The 12,875-nt window shown below is 44.4% G+C and overlaps 1 protein-coding gene across 2 annotated transcripts in view; it reads left to right on the top strand.

Moving 5' to 3' along the window:
* The first annotated feature begins 107 nt into the window (after positions 1–107).
* The window catches only part of SETD3 (SET domain containing 3, actin N3(tau)-histidine methyltransferase), a 75,273-nt gene continuing 62,505 nt past the window's right edge, over positions 108–12,875 (top strand). The window contains exon 1 of one of the 2 annotated variants that reach the window (XM_044774298.2): positions 108–298. The gene's annotated coding sequence lies outside the window, so the exon portion shown is untranslated. The remainder of the gene's footprint in view (positions 299–12,875) is intronic. The other variant, XM_044774297.2, reaches the window with a different exon arrangement.

The raw sequence follows: 12,875 nt of genomic DNA, 5'->3' as shown, positions 1-12,875 counted from the left end.
GGGAGGAACCAGAGCGCAACGGTTGGGGGTCGGCGGGGCGGGGCCGCGCCCATGCGTCTGAGCCGCGGGCCAATGGGCGGCGGCGGCGGCGGCGGCCCGGGGGCGGGGCCCGGGGGCGGGCGGAGCCGGGTTGGGCCGCGGCAGCGGGGCCGTCTCCGGCCGCCGTCCCGCCCCTCCCGTCCGGCCTCCGCTGCCGCTGCCGCCGCCACCGCCGCCTGGGGCTTGGTTGAGGCGGACGGTGGGTGCGGGCCGGAGTGTGGCGCCGCGGCCGCCGCTGCGCGAAGGTGCTAGCGGGCAGGTGAGTGCCGGCGGCGGCCTGTCCCCGCGCGCGGCCCGCGGGGCAGACTCGTGCCGCCGCCCCGAAGCGCTGCGAGGCCGCCCCCCGGCCCGGCCGGCGCCCCTCGGCCGAGGTCCAGCCCGCACCCGGCCGGCCGCTCCGAGCCCGGGGCGCGGGGGGCGGTGTGCGCCCTGGGGCCTGGCGGGGAGGGCCGGCTGCTGGGGGCCCGGCTGGGTCGGAGGGCGCCGCTCGGCCTCTGCCCGCCGGCCCTGGGGGCGGGCGCGCTCGCCGCTGCCCCGCGTTCCCTCCTGGCGCCCGACGCTCCCGGCCCCGCTCCGCCTGCCCCGGAGGTGGCGGCAGGTGCAGGGGGCACCCAGCCCCTCGGCGCCCACCGGGTGGGGCCCGGGCCCGGCTCCCTCGCGCTGGTCGGCTCGGCTCTGCGTGCGGCGGGCTCGCGCTCTCGCTTCCTTCCTTCCTCCCTCCCTCCCGTCACGCCGCTGGCTGGGCGAAGGCTGTGTGGCTTTCATGTTCCTCTCTCTCCAAACCTCAGGTGCCCGCCGGGCTGCCCGGGGACCAGCCCCTGCTTCTCTCCCTCACTTTCCACTTATAAAAACAGTCGTTGAAAATAGGTCATCTTTCTGCCCACGCGCCCTGGCCATCGTCCACACGCTCAGTGCCCTAGTAGGGAGAAGAATTCGGGGTTTTGGAGTTTGTCATTCCGGCCTTCGACTCTTCCTCCTCGTGGCTCCAGCCTGGCGATGCAACTCCGCCTCTCCCACTTTGCGCTCGGGGAGAAGGAGCCGCTTAGTGTCGGGCACCACTTGCTGCGGGGGCCTCACTCCCGCCGTGTGTTGACAGGTTGCGGATCACTTGGAGGGTATTGTTTTGCTTTTCCAAATGAAGGAGGGGATGTTTCAAAAGCAGAGATACTTTTAAAGTTTGCTTACAGGTTAATTTTATTTTTATGAACCTCCAAAGAGCTAAATCTTTTAGCGATGGACCGGTCCATAGCTTGGTTGTGGTGGTGGTTACACAGCTATATGCGTTTGTCAAAACTCATAGTGCTGGACGCTGAAAAGTGTGAATTTTGCTGTATGTAAATGATACCTCTCTCTTCCCCATTTTTCTTCTCAAAAATGACCCCACTGGTATTTAAAACTGAAATAATCAGTAATAATCTTGGACAGGTTTTTCTTACTATTTTAAGTGAATGCATTTAACTGAAGAGTGTAGCAAAATAGAAGCAGCTTTACTTTCCACGGTTAAAATTTGTCAAGACTTGCTTGCGCCATAATATATTGTGTTTATACAGGCTACTATTCGTGCAGTCCTGCCTTACCAAATGAGTCCCCAGGGTTGCTGTGATCGACATTTTGGTAAAGTTCCAGCAATTTAAGGAGTTTTTCCCTGGCCCAGGAAACTAGTTTGCAAAGCCGACTTCTCGAACAGCTACGGAGCAGCCTCTTTACTGGGATCCCGAACAACTTTGGTTTTCAGGCTTCTGCCCTTTCCTGTCTGCCCTCCTTTTCCTCTCTTTATTCAAAATTGTAAGTTAATATCTGAAATGAAACTAGTCTGAACGAGTAAAATGGTTGCTGCATCTCATCTCTTCTCATTTGCTGACAGCTCTCAGTGCTTTTTTCCTTGAATAGGAATGATGTTGGACTTGAAAGTTAAAACATTTCTGCCTATATGTGCTGTAGAAATGAAGGTTTCTGTTCGTTTGTGTCAATAAGAAAGTAACGGTTATGGAGTTCCTCTTCTATATGGTGAACTTAGGCCACGTTTTAAATGATGGCTAAACCTTTGCTTTAGAAGCCACTGGGGACTGAGAAAACTGTGAAGGTTGTACTCAAATATTTTTCCATTCTGAAGTTCAACCATTGGAAACTCTTTAAGTTTTGAGAGCTCTGATAATCAGTCACAACAGCCTCCTTAAAGCTTGATGCTCTCATATCTAGAAGAGACTGACAAGATGACAGCTAGAGGAAAGTGTCAACATTAGCACAACAGAGGCCTGCTCATAGTCAGTAGTAGATGATTATTGAATTCACTGAAAACCAGGTAGAGAGTTTGTGCTGCTTGGAATTTTAGTAAAAATAGAGTAAAAAATCTTGCCTCCTGGCTCAGAGTTAACTTGCATTCTTCTTTACTAGATGTCAGTTTAGTTTGAGGCTTTCCAGGTCTCTTAAAATGTTTGAATTACATCATCTCCTTTTTTCTTATCACCAATCTGAAGTAGCTTTTAGAAATGTAACTAATAATACTGTATCTTTTTTTGTATAGCTTGATGAATCTCTTTCACTGGAAGGTTTTTTTATCTTTAGAAACTGGTTTGTCTGTCCCTGGCTGCTGTGCATGGTGCTTCTGTTGGGGCTTGGGGGGAAGAGTTCCAAGTGTGTTTCCTCTCCTTATACCCAAGTCGTGGGAATGGAGCCTAGATTTTGTTCGCCCACAGAGGAAGAAGAGTTATTTCTTGCTGTGGCATTAAACAGTTTTAACAGAACAGTGAATATATCTTTATTCTTATGTTACTTTGGAAGTTGCTTGTGGCCAATTATTTGTTTTCTCCATTAGCTAGTATTTTATTTGGGCCCATTAATTTATCGGTGAAGAATATTTTGATTTGCTATGCATCCTTTTTTCTCCTGCTATGGTCATAGCAGTGTTAATCTTAGATATCAGTTCATCCTGAGTCATATTTAACCAATTCAGAGTATTAGACTAAAGATTCCTTGCTTTTAAATTTTTCTAGTTTTCACTTTTGTTGCATTTACAGGTGTACCTTACTTGGCAAAATTGACTTCTGCATATTGGATTTTCTTATATTATCTCATTTTCCTATTTTTAAAATTGGGGATGTTAAATATTTTGATCTACAAATATAATTAATTTACATAATGTTTATTCTCAAACTAAAAATTTCTAACAAAATAATACACATGGTATATTTTTCTATTACAAAGGAGTTGAGATTTTTTTTTTTTTTAGGTCACTTAGTAGTCTTATGGGAAAAAAGCTTAGCAGAATTGGAAAGATTAGAAGTTCTGCTTTTTGTTGTTAAATTCATCCAGTAACTGAAGCCAGTGATTAGTTATGTGGACTCCATTTCCATTTGGGAGTTTCCTCTGTTTTAGAAATAAACAGATGGTAAAACGAGAGTTACGGACACAGGTATTGACAGTTTTCAATGGAAGTAAATTTGAATGGAAGAAAAATGATTCCAAATGATTATAAAATTCAAATACTAAAGTTAAGGCTTTGAAATTCTTTCTTTTTTTTTAAGTACTTTCCGAGTAGAAGTTATTTAATAATCAGGATAAGTCCAAGCACTCTTGGCTGACAATGGAAGACAAATCGGACTTTAAAGTTAAGATTTCGAAAGGGATCTAAGTGATACTGATTTACTAAGCCAAAGTAAAATTTTAACCTTTTACATGCGTAGTCTCAGTAATGGGGGTGCGGAGGGAGAGGAGGACAGAGGGACAGAGCAGGAAGAAATGCCTTCATTATTTTTTAGAAGGAATAAAACATTGTCTAGAGAATGTGGATAATCAGATGTCTGCATAGACTCTTAATAAACACACATTATTTTAGGCTTATTGCCCACGATCCTGAGTTTCACTTTCCACTTTGTTTACGATACAGTTCATTAGAACTTAATAAGGTCTAAAAAATCCTATGAGTAAGTGGTTTAAAGGTTTCAGTCTCAGAAAATAGACGTGACACTTCAATATCAATAGTTTTCTGTTAAGCACAGTTAAGAGAAGGTAAGGATTAGTGTTGAAAAATACTCATTAAAGTTGCTTTCACCATAAAATATTTACTAATGACTAATGAAGTTTTTCCTTTGTTGATTGTGATGATTTAGCCTTGCTACATGCTGTGGTCACCTAGGCGGTTTCTGCAGTTTTTCCACCTATGACAAAAGTGTGGCATTGCAGAGATTGGTGTGGGATTTGTAGGATTGTGGGGAAGCTCGTTTGGAACTTTTGCTTGTGTCCCAAATTTAAGCTGAGGCCACTCCTGGGGTTTTGGACTAGGCCAGCAATATGGCTCTTTATTTTTAAAAGACCAAAGAAATAAAACCTTTACATGGTATATTTTACTACTGTGTGGGAATACCGTTATTTTGAACTTTAGAGCCTTCATCAGTGTGTTGGTTTTGACTGAATCCGTTAAATATTATTATCAGTAAAGTTTGCCCTCTGGGTGTGCTGGTGAAGCTATGCCAGCAACCGAGGCTGACATCTTATATAAATTAATTAACCTCTCTAAACTTCAGTTTTCTCATCTGTAAAGTGGGCATAATATCTGTCTTTATCAGTTGTGTAAAATGCTTACCTGAGTTCCTGATAGAATAAATGCCCAAATGATGCAGTTATGATGAAGATGATCATGTTGGGGACCTGCCACAGGACATTGTATGTAGCAGAGATGACATCGTTTTAGCAGCCTAGAAACAGACAACATGATGGTTAGCATGAATAGTTGCATTTAGGTTCAAAACCTCAGTTGTTTAATATAGCGCATCTATCTGGCTGAAGATCAGTTTGTGTAACACGGGGTTTTAGCTGATTAGCATCTTATCATAAACAGCTGTCTCATCTTTGCATTTCAGATTAGATACTCAAGAAATGTGCCCTGAATGAATGTGTGAAGTCACTAGTTCACTTGGCTCGTAGAGAAGCTAGGGCAGACTTAGGTATATTGGTAAAATCTCCTTGAGTGTAGTTCTAGGAAGGCAGTGGTCCCACTGAGCTGTGCCCCTCTCAGAGCACATCTGAAGGGTTTTGTTGACTTAGAAGAAAAACATTCATTGAAGTATAATATACCTAAGTGGATTCTTTCACTTTAGAGAAGTACGTGGTGAGGGGCATGTTAAATCTGGAGAAGAGAAGACTTTGAGGGGGACACAAAGCTGTCTTCAAAATTTTGAAGGGTTGTCATTTCTCTTCTAAAGGCAGAATTGGGGCGGGTCATAGAGGATTAGGAACTTTCCAAGAGTATAGTGCCGGAGTGGCTCACAAGCAGAGACGCTGCCGTGGCGGTGGACCATCAGCAGCTGGCGGCCGCAGGAGGGTCTGTTGGGAGCAGATGAGCAACCAGCAGCAGCTTTGGTCTGTCCAGCCAGCCGCAGGTGGTGCATTTGGTACCAGGAGTGGCGCGCCCCGCCCTGCCTCTCTCACGGGGTTTTCAGACTTGAATTTGGCAGTGGATAGCAAGGCGCTTGGACAGCCGTAACTGCTCCATTACATTAGATTTTGCTATTTTAAGTGTATGTGGGGTTGGCGGTTAATACAGATAACCCCAAAGATCTTTTCCAATTCTGATATTCCGCAATTCTAGAATCCTTATGTGGGTGGTTTGAAGGTAATTTCTTGACAGATTACAGCTGTTCCTTCACACTTACCATTTTTCTTTTTTATTTTAGAAAGATATAATAGGAAATGATTATTCATGATACCAAATGATTCTTTGCTTTATGAAAGGTTTTTTGGGCTTCCTTTAAATAGGAACCTCATTTTAATTTAAGTGTATTTACAGTTTAATTCAACGGTGTTTTAAAACTAAAACTATTACGTATTGAAAAGTCAATCAGAACTAGTTTAAGCTTATCTAAAATTATGTATAAATTAGTGGAAATTTAGCAAAAAACATCGTAGAAAGCAAGAAACATCTGTATTTTTTTAAAATCTCAAGGTTGTATAATTCTGTATCTATCTCTCTATCTTCTTCTATCTATGACAGGCCAAACTCTTGTATATAAAGATTGAAATTTGTGGCGCAGTGGTTAAGTGCTCACGTTCCGCTTAAGCGGCCTGGGGTTTGCTGGTTCAGATCCCAGGTGCAGACATGGCACCCTGCTTGGCAAGCCATGCTGTGGCAGGCGTCCCACATATAAAGTAGAGGAGGGTGGGCATGGGTGTTAGCTAAGGGCCAGTCTTCCTCTGCAAAAAAAAAAAAAAAAAAGAAGAAGAGGATTGGCGGCAGATGTTAGTTTAGGGCTAATCTTCCTCAAAAAAAATAAAAAAGACTAATAATAAAGATTGAAATTTTACTTACATGCAACTTAGAGGTCCATATTCTTCCTAATACTTAAGTAGCTAGAGTTGAAATTAATTCCACCTTCTCACATGCCTGCTTGCTTAGACTTCTTGGTACTTTTGAGTTGTGGCACGTCAGTACCTCCTTAGATAGAGATTGGGATGATGGGTGCTAGTTAGCCACTTGAACTAGTGTAAGTTAGTATGGCTTGACCTTACTGCTAGGCCCTGGTCCTGTGCGACGAGAGAATATGTTTCCAGTACACACTAGTTTCAGTTAACATGCTACCACGCAATGCAAGGACTATATATGCCTTATCAGTTTCTGTAGGAGAGAAAACATCGCAGTTAAATACTTTTTAATTTGGGGATGCTTTCATTTTCCTAAGCCATCGTCCTATAATTTGTGTATTTAATTCAGAATGTAGTAATCTGATCCTAATGGCCTGCAAAATATTTTAGTGAGATTCTTTTCTTCCTACACAAAGATTAGGCAGACTCTCACACTGCCTTCAAGTGCATTTTACAGCTGGGCACCTGAGGTAGAAGGACGCCATAGATCGTTCTCTCCTTTAGTCAATCCAGCTGTAAAGTTGGGTGGAGGCAGGATACATTGAAAACCAGATGCTGGGATTGAGCAGAGGTTTCCTGGATAAATTGCCAAATAACTGTAATCAAAAGTGTTTATTCTAGTTGTATTTAGTTGAAAGCAACTCAGGAAAAATACATGTATACATCCTTTCCATTTAGAATTTTTGGGAAAAAACCACACAGCTGAATTCTGTCTCAATCTCTTCAGTGTGTGTGAACTATACTTTGTAAAAATGGGTTAAGTATCCAGCGCCCTCCTTCACCCCCCATCAGCCAAGTTCTCTAAATGCGCTTTATCTTCTTTCTCCTGACCTATTTCTTCCACTACGCAGATTATAAAGAATCACCTGATTGGTCAGAAGTGGCTGTTGATTCCAGATGCCACTTGAATATTAGCAATTTAAATAATGATTGGGTGTGCTGAGTATTTTACCATCTTCTAACACCCGTTTTATTTATTAGGTAGAGAGATTGTTAATGGACTTGCTGAATAGTTGATGGTGTTTTGAAGAGCCAGATTTTGAGTATTCTGTAGATTTTTAAAGTATCTTGATGGTGAAGAAATGTAGATAGGTGTGAAACTCCTGGCTCGCCCTTGCTTTTTATAGATGCCCCTTCCTTTGAACGACTGTACCTATCATTGTAGAATCCATTTGTCTGTCAGTCCTGTATTGCTTTTCTGCTTATTTTCTTTTATCGTCAGTGTTGTTTAAATCCTTTTTTTTACCGTATACTTTTGTTTCTTTTCAGATAATTCAATAAGAATCTGTAAGTTACACCCGATTTCATTCTAAACTTTGGGGAAAAATCTTTCATTTAGCATTGAAACTTCTGGCTAATATTTGGAATTTAACTTGAGAGAGAGAGTATGTGTGTATACATGTATTTAATGTAGCACACCTTTATATTTTTCTAATGTAAATATTTGAAATAAATATTGAAGATAAATATTGGATCTTTGTAGGAACTTAAAGAATTTCTAATAGGTACTTTTTTCCACTGAGAGCATTAAGGATGTTCAGGATACCTATTTGGTTCATTTGTGAAACTTGGAATCTAGCCCCAGATTCAGCTGAAATCACAATGAAAATTATTCATTGTGTTTAACAAATTTTTGAATTGTAAATGAAGAGGGTAGGTAGTTCTTTCAAATCCATGATGTTGGGGAAAGCTTTTTTAGCTAAAAAGGCAGCAGGGGGTCGAACTCAGGAAACCACTCCCGCTGGATTCTAACCCTTCTCAGGCGGAGTCTTGAAGTTTGGTCGCCCTTCTTTAACTGTAGTTTGCTCCTTGCTGCCTCTGTTGAGTTACTCTTCTTATGTGTTTGAGGATCTCCAAGCTGTGAGTCTGGGTCCCTGGCTTCCTCCTCTGGAGGCCGCAGGCTTGGCCTTCCCTCTTTTTGTTGTCTGGTACAGCACTAGCATGGGCCTAGGCACTCGGGCACCAGCATGGGCCTGGGCGCACGGGCACTGGCGGGCTTGTTGAATCCAGTGCACCTATATTTAGAGGCTGCCTGTGTGCTGGTCATACTACAGGATTTCAGGTTGGAAGCTGTGTGGCTGCAGCTGGTGGCTGTGTGCTCTACTCCTCCTGACTCGGCTGTGGTCACTGCCCGCCTCTGCGAGTGTGGTGGGGGCATGTGTGACCAGCACAGAGCACCGTGCAGATGCGCACATGCATGGGCCCCTGGTCACAAGTGCCCACAGAGCTTCAAAATGTGCTTACGCTGTAGCTCTTCCTTTTCTGTCAGGAACTGACTTGTTCCTGCTTTGTGAGAGACCAGAAACACTGAAAAATTTGTGTTTATCAGAGGGTTTCTCTTATGAAATTTAGTATCCTAAAGCTTTTTGAACAATAAACTGGATTCCCAAAAGAAACCATCTTTTAAGTGTGAATTTTGTGTATTTTTTATATATATAAATTTATATTTTCACTTTTTTTTTGAAGATTTTATTTTTTTTTCCTTTTTCTCCCCAAAGCCCCCCTGGTGCATAGTTGTATATTCTTAGCTGTGGGTCCTTCTAGTTGTGGCATGTGGGACGCTGCCTCAGCGTGGTGTGATGAGCAGTGCCATGTCCGCGCCCAGGATTCGAACCAATGAAACACTGGGCCGCCTGCAGCGGAGCGCACGAACTTAACCACTCGGCCACGGGGCCAGCCCCCTTATATTTTCACTTTTAAGTGTTGTCTTAGTTCTTTAGTAGAAGTAGTTAAATAGTAAGTGTCTCATTTTTACTACTGTTTTAATCACTGTGGGAGAATTTATCAAAGTGGTTCCTTGCCACAAAACTTTACTATCATGATGGAAAGTAAATCTTACTCACAAGGAACACTGATATATCCAAATATGATATCCAGAGATCTCCCTTCAGTCAGCAAATAGTTGACCCTGGACTGTGGCATGGGACTATACCAGACCCTACAGATCGTGGAGAGATGGAAGCCCTGGTGTCTTCCCACCATGAGACAGTGGGTAAAATAGGCACATAAGTAAGGTAGCCTGTAGTAGGTGAGGCCATGGGGCTCCAGAGCTGTGCTCGAGAAGGGTGGGGAGGGGGGCCTTGTCGCTGAGGTGGACTTAGCTAAGATGTAGACACATTTACCAAGGGGGGGAAGGCGTGTAGGCCGCAGTGGCAGAGGAGAGGCTGTAGACCAGGAATGACAGCCAGGCCAAGGGGCTGAGCGAAGGCAATGTGCAGGGAGCTGGCAAATGGTGACGGGAAGGCCTGATGCTTTGTGGGGTGAAAACAAGTAAATATGGGGCTTCTGCCTTCAAGGCACTTTCAGTTAGGGATGTCACACAAATACTAGAAGAATTGGTGCCAAACCATATCGAATCCAGAGGCAGTTGAATCTTACAGACATTGATGGCCCTAAGAGTTCAGAAGAATGGCTGCCAGGCCGTAGAGCTCCTGGCCTCCAGAAATGTGAGTTCTTTAAGTAAACTTAAGGCTCGGCAACGCTCCCGCGACAGCTCTGAGGCAGTGTGCAGGGGGCTGAGAGCTGTGGTGGCTCCGGACAGAGTGGGTCCAGGGCAGCTGGGACACTTTCCTGGAGGAGGTCACTGTAAACTTCGTTTCTGATTGGGCAGATTCAGAGCTGGCCTGGACCTAGGCTCCTGTACCCTAGGGAGGTACATTCACTGGGGACAAGGCCAGGCAACCCCTGCCCCCTCCTTAATTAAGAAGTGAGTTAACACCTATGTGGAAGGTTCTTCCTGCCTAATGGGGCAGCTGCTTTCTCTCCATTAGGGCCAAATCTCTGTGGGAGGGAAATGGTCCAAAGAGAATTCCAAACGGCTGAATCTCAAAGTAAGCCAAGCCTTTAGCATCTGTTAATCACTTTGAACTTGACCCGTTCTTACTGACTCTCATGGGAGGGAGGGCTGCATGGAGGGGCCTAGAATTTCCTCAAGGCCATTGGGGTCGTTTTGGCTGAGCCTTCAAGTATGAAAAATGTTGCCAGGAGGAGACAGAAAGGTAGCAGAGGGGAGCCTCATTCCAGAAAAATGGGAGAACGTGAGCAAATCCCTGGGGCTGTGATGTCTAAAGGGGTGATGGGCAGAATAAAGCTGGACAGGTGAAATGGGGTGAGGCCGTGAAGGGCCTCGAGGGCTGTGCTAGGGAGGTTGGGTGTTACCCTGCGAGCTGTGGAAAGACGTTGTGTTGAGCAAAAGAAGCCTACGAATTGTATTAGTCCATTTATATGAAGTTTAAGCACAGGCAAAACTAAGCGATGGTGATGGAAGTCAAGATGACAGTCACTTCTGGGGATGGCTGTGACCTGGGAAAGGCACAAGGGTGGTGTGGCCAGTCCTGGATCTGTTGGGTAGCTTCCCCGAGGTGGTATCTGTGCACACATACAGATAAACTCACCAAGTGGTGCGCTTTACTGTTTGTATCTTGTACCTCCCTTTATAAAGGCTAACTGGCAGTGTTGGGGGAAGGAGACTGGAGGCGGGGAAATGAGTCAGGAAGCGGGGAAGGGGCTGGAGGTGAGGGTCTTAACTGGGAGTGGCTTCAGTGACTGTTTCATAGTCCCCCCAGGGCTTTTGCAGATTACCTTCCATATAGCTGCTCTCCCACATGCTAATCTACTGATGTGATTTGAAGTTTCACCTGTGTTGTATTTCTATGCCTATTCCTCATTTCTAAAAGCCAGCAGTTTTCTGGCTTGAGGAGAAAGAAATCTTGAGAACAATTTGAGTTGTATGTACTCAACTCTAGAATATTACCACCAAAGGAATCTATGATGCTTTCCTTCCTTCCTTTCTTTTTTTTTTTTTGTGGGGAATTCATTTTAATGCAGTACAGATCTTCCTTGACTTAAGATGGGATTACGTTCGATAAACCCATTGTAAGATGGAAATATGGTAAGTCAAAAATGCATGTAATACGCCTAATTTACTGAACATCGTAGCTTAGCCTCACCTACCTTAAATGTGCTCACAACACTTACATTACCCTAGAATTGGGCAAAAGCATCTAACACAAAGCCTGTTTTACAATAAAGTGTTGAATATCTCATGTAGTTTATTGAATACTGTGCTGAAAGTGAGAACAGCGTGGTTGTGTGGGGACAGAATGGTTGTCAGTGTGTCGGTTGTTCACCCTCATGATCACGGGGCTGACTGGGAGCCGGGGCTCACTGCCTCTGCCCGGCATCACCGGAGAGGATCGGACCGCATAGTGCTAGCCCGGGAGAAAATCACATTCAAAATTCGAAGTATGATTTTTACTGCATGTGTATGGCTTCCGCACCATTGTAAAGTCGAAAAATTGCTAAGTTGAACCATTGTAGGTCAGGGATTGTCTACAGTCAATTTATTTGTTGAAAACAGCTACAGCAAAAGTAGTCTGTTTTAGAAACCCTTTCTTGGCCCCACATGCCTCTTATATATTCTTTTTTTCTCTCCTAAGCTTTCCAATTTCACAAGTTGAAGAATATGATTTTTCCCCCTTTTTTTGTTGTGGTAAAGTTGGTATACAGCATTATACAGATTTCAGGTGTACAGTATTATAATTCAGTGTTTGTGTGCGCTGCGTTGTCATCACCACTCTTGTCCAGTTACCGTCCATCACTGTACGCTCGACCCTCTTCACCCAGTTCGCCCTCCCCCAGCCCCTTTTTCTCTGATAGCCACCACTCTGTCCTGTGTGTTTGAGTTTGTTTTTGTTTTGTTTGTTTGTTTAGTTTCCACATACAAGGGAGATCATGTGGTATTTGTCTTTCTCCATCTAACTTATTTCACTTAGCATAATGCCCCTAAGGTCCATCCATGTCTCACAAATGGCAAGATTTCCTTTTTTTTCCATGGCCGAATACTATCAGCTGTGAATCATCTCTATCCATTCGTCCATTGATAGACACTTGGGTTGTTTTCGTTTCTTGGCTATTATAAACGATGCTGTGATGAACATAGGGGTGAAGATAGCTTTTCGAGTTAGTGTTTTCGTGTTCTTGGATAAATACCCAAATATATTGTGTTTTCAAATCATTGTGACCGAGTATTTAATGGTCTTTCACATGGGGCAAGAATTAGACATTTTCTGCATGTTCCAAGGAGAAGGAAATGTGGCTCCCTGGGTAGGAGCTTCAGCAGTACAGAATTTGACCTGCCGTAAGAATTGCCCAAAGGAGGGAATGCTTTTCCCTGGGAGCTCACACCGCGTCGTGTACAGAGCATCTGCTGTGTGCCGAGTTCTGGGCCAGAAGTTGGGGACACAAATAAGACAGAGGAGGTGTCCTCAAGGAGCCTGTTATCTTGGAGGAAAACTGATGTGTGCACATGTCTTTCAGTGCAGTGGGATCCGGTGGTACAGAGGAGGGAATGTTAGAGCTCGGAGGATCAGCAAGGCTTTTGAAGTGATGCCTGAGCAGGGTTTTTAGAGAAAGCAAGAGTTACTGAGTAAGTGACTCAAGCAATGAAGGCAAGGAGTGGGATGGGGGAGGTGGAGAGA

This window comes from Equus asinus, chromosome 7 (assembly GCF_041296235.1).
Source record: "Equus asinus isolate D_3611 breed Donkey chromosome 7, EquAss-T2T_v2, whole genome shotgun sequence".
Lineage (NCBI taxonomy): Eukaryota > Metazoa > Chordata > Mammalia > Perissodactyla > Equidae > Equus > Equus asinus.
This window is presented reverse-complemented; position numbering and strand designations above follow the sequence as displayed.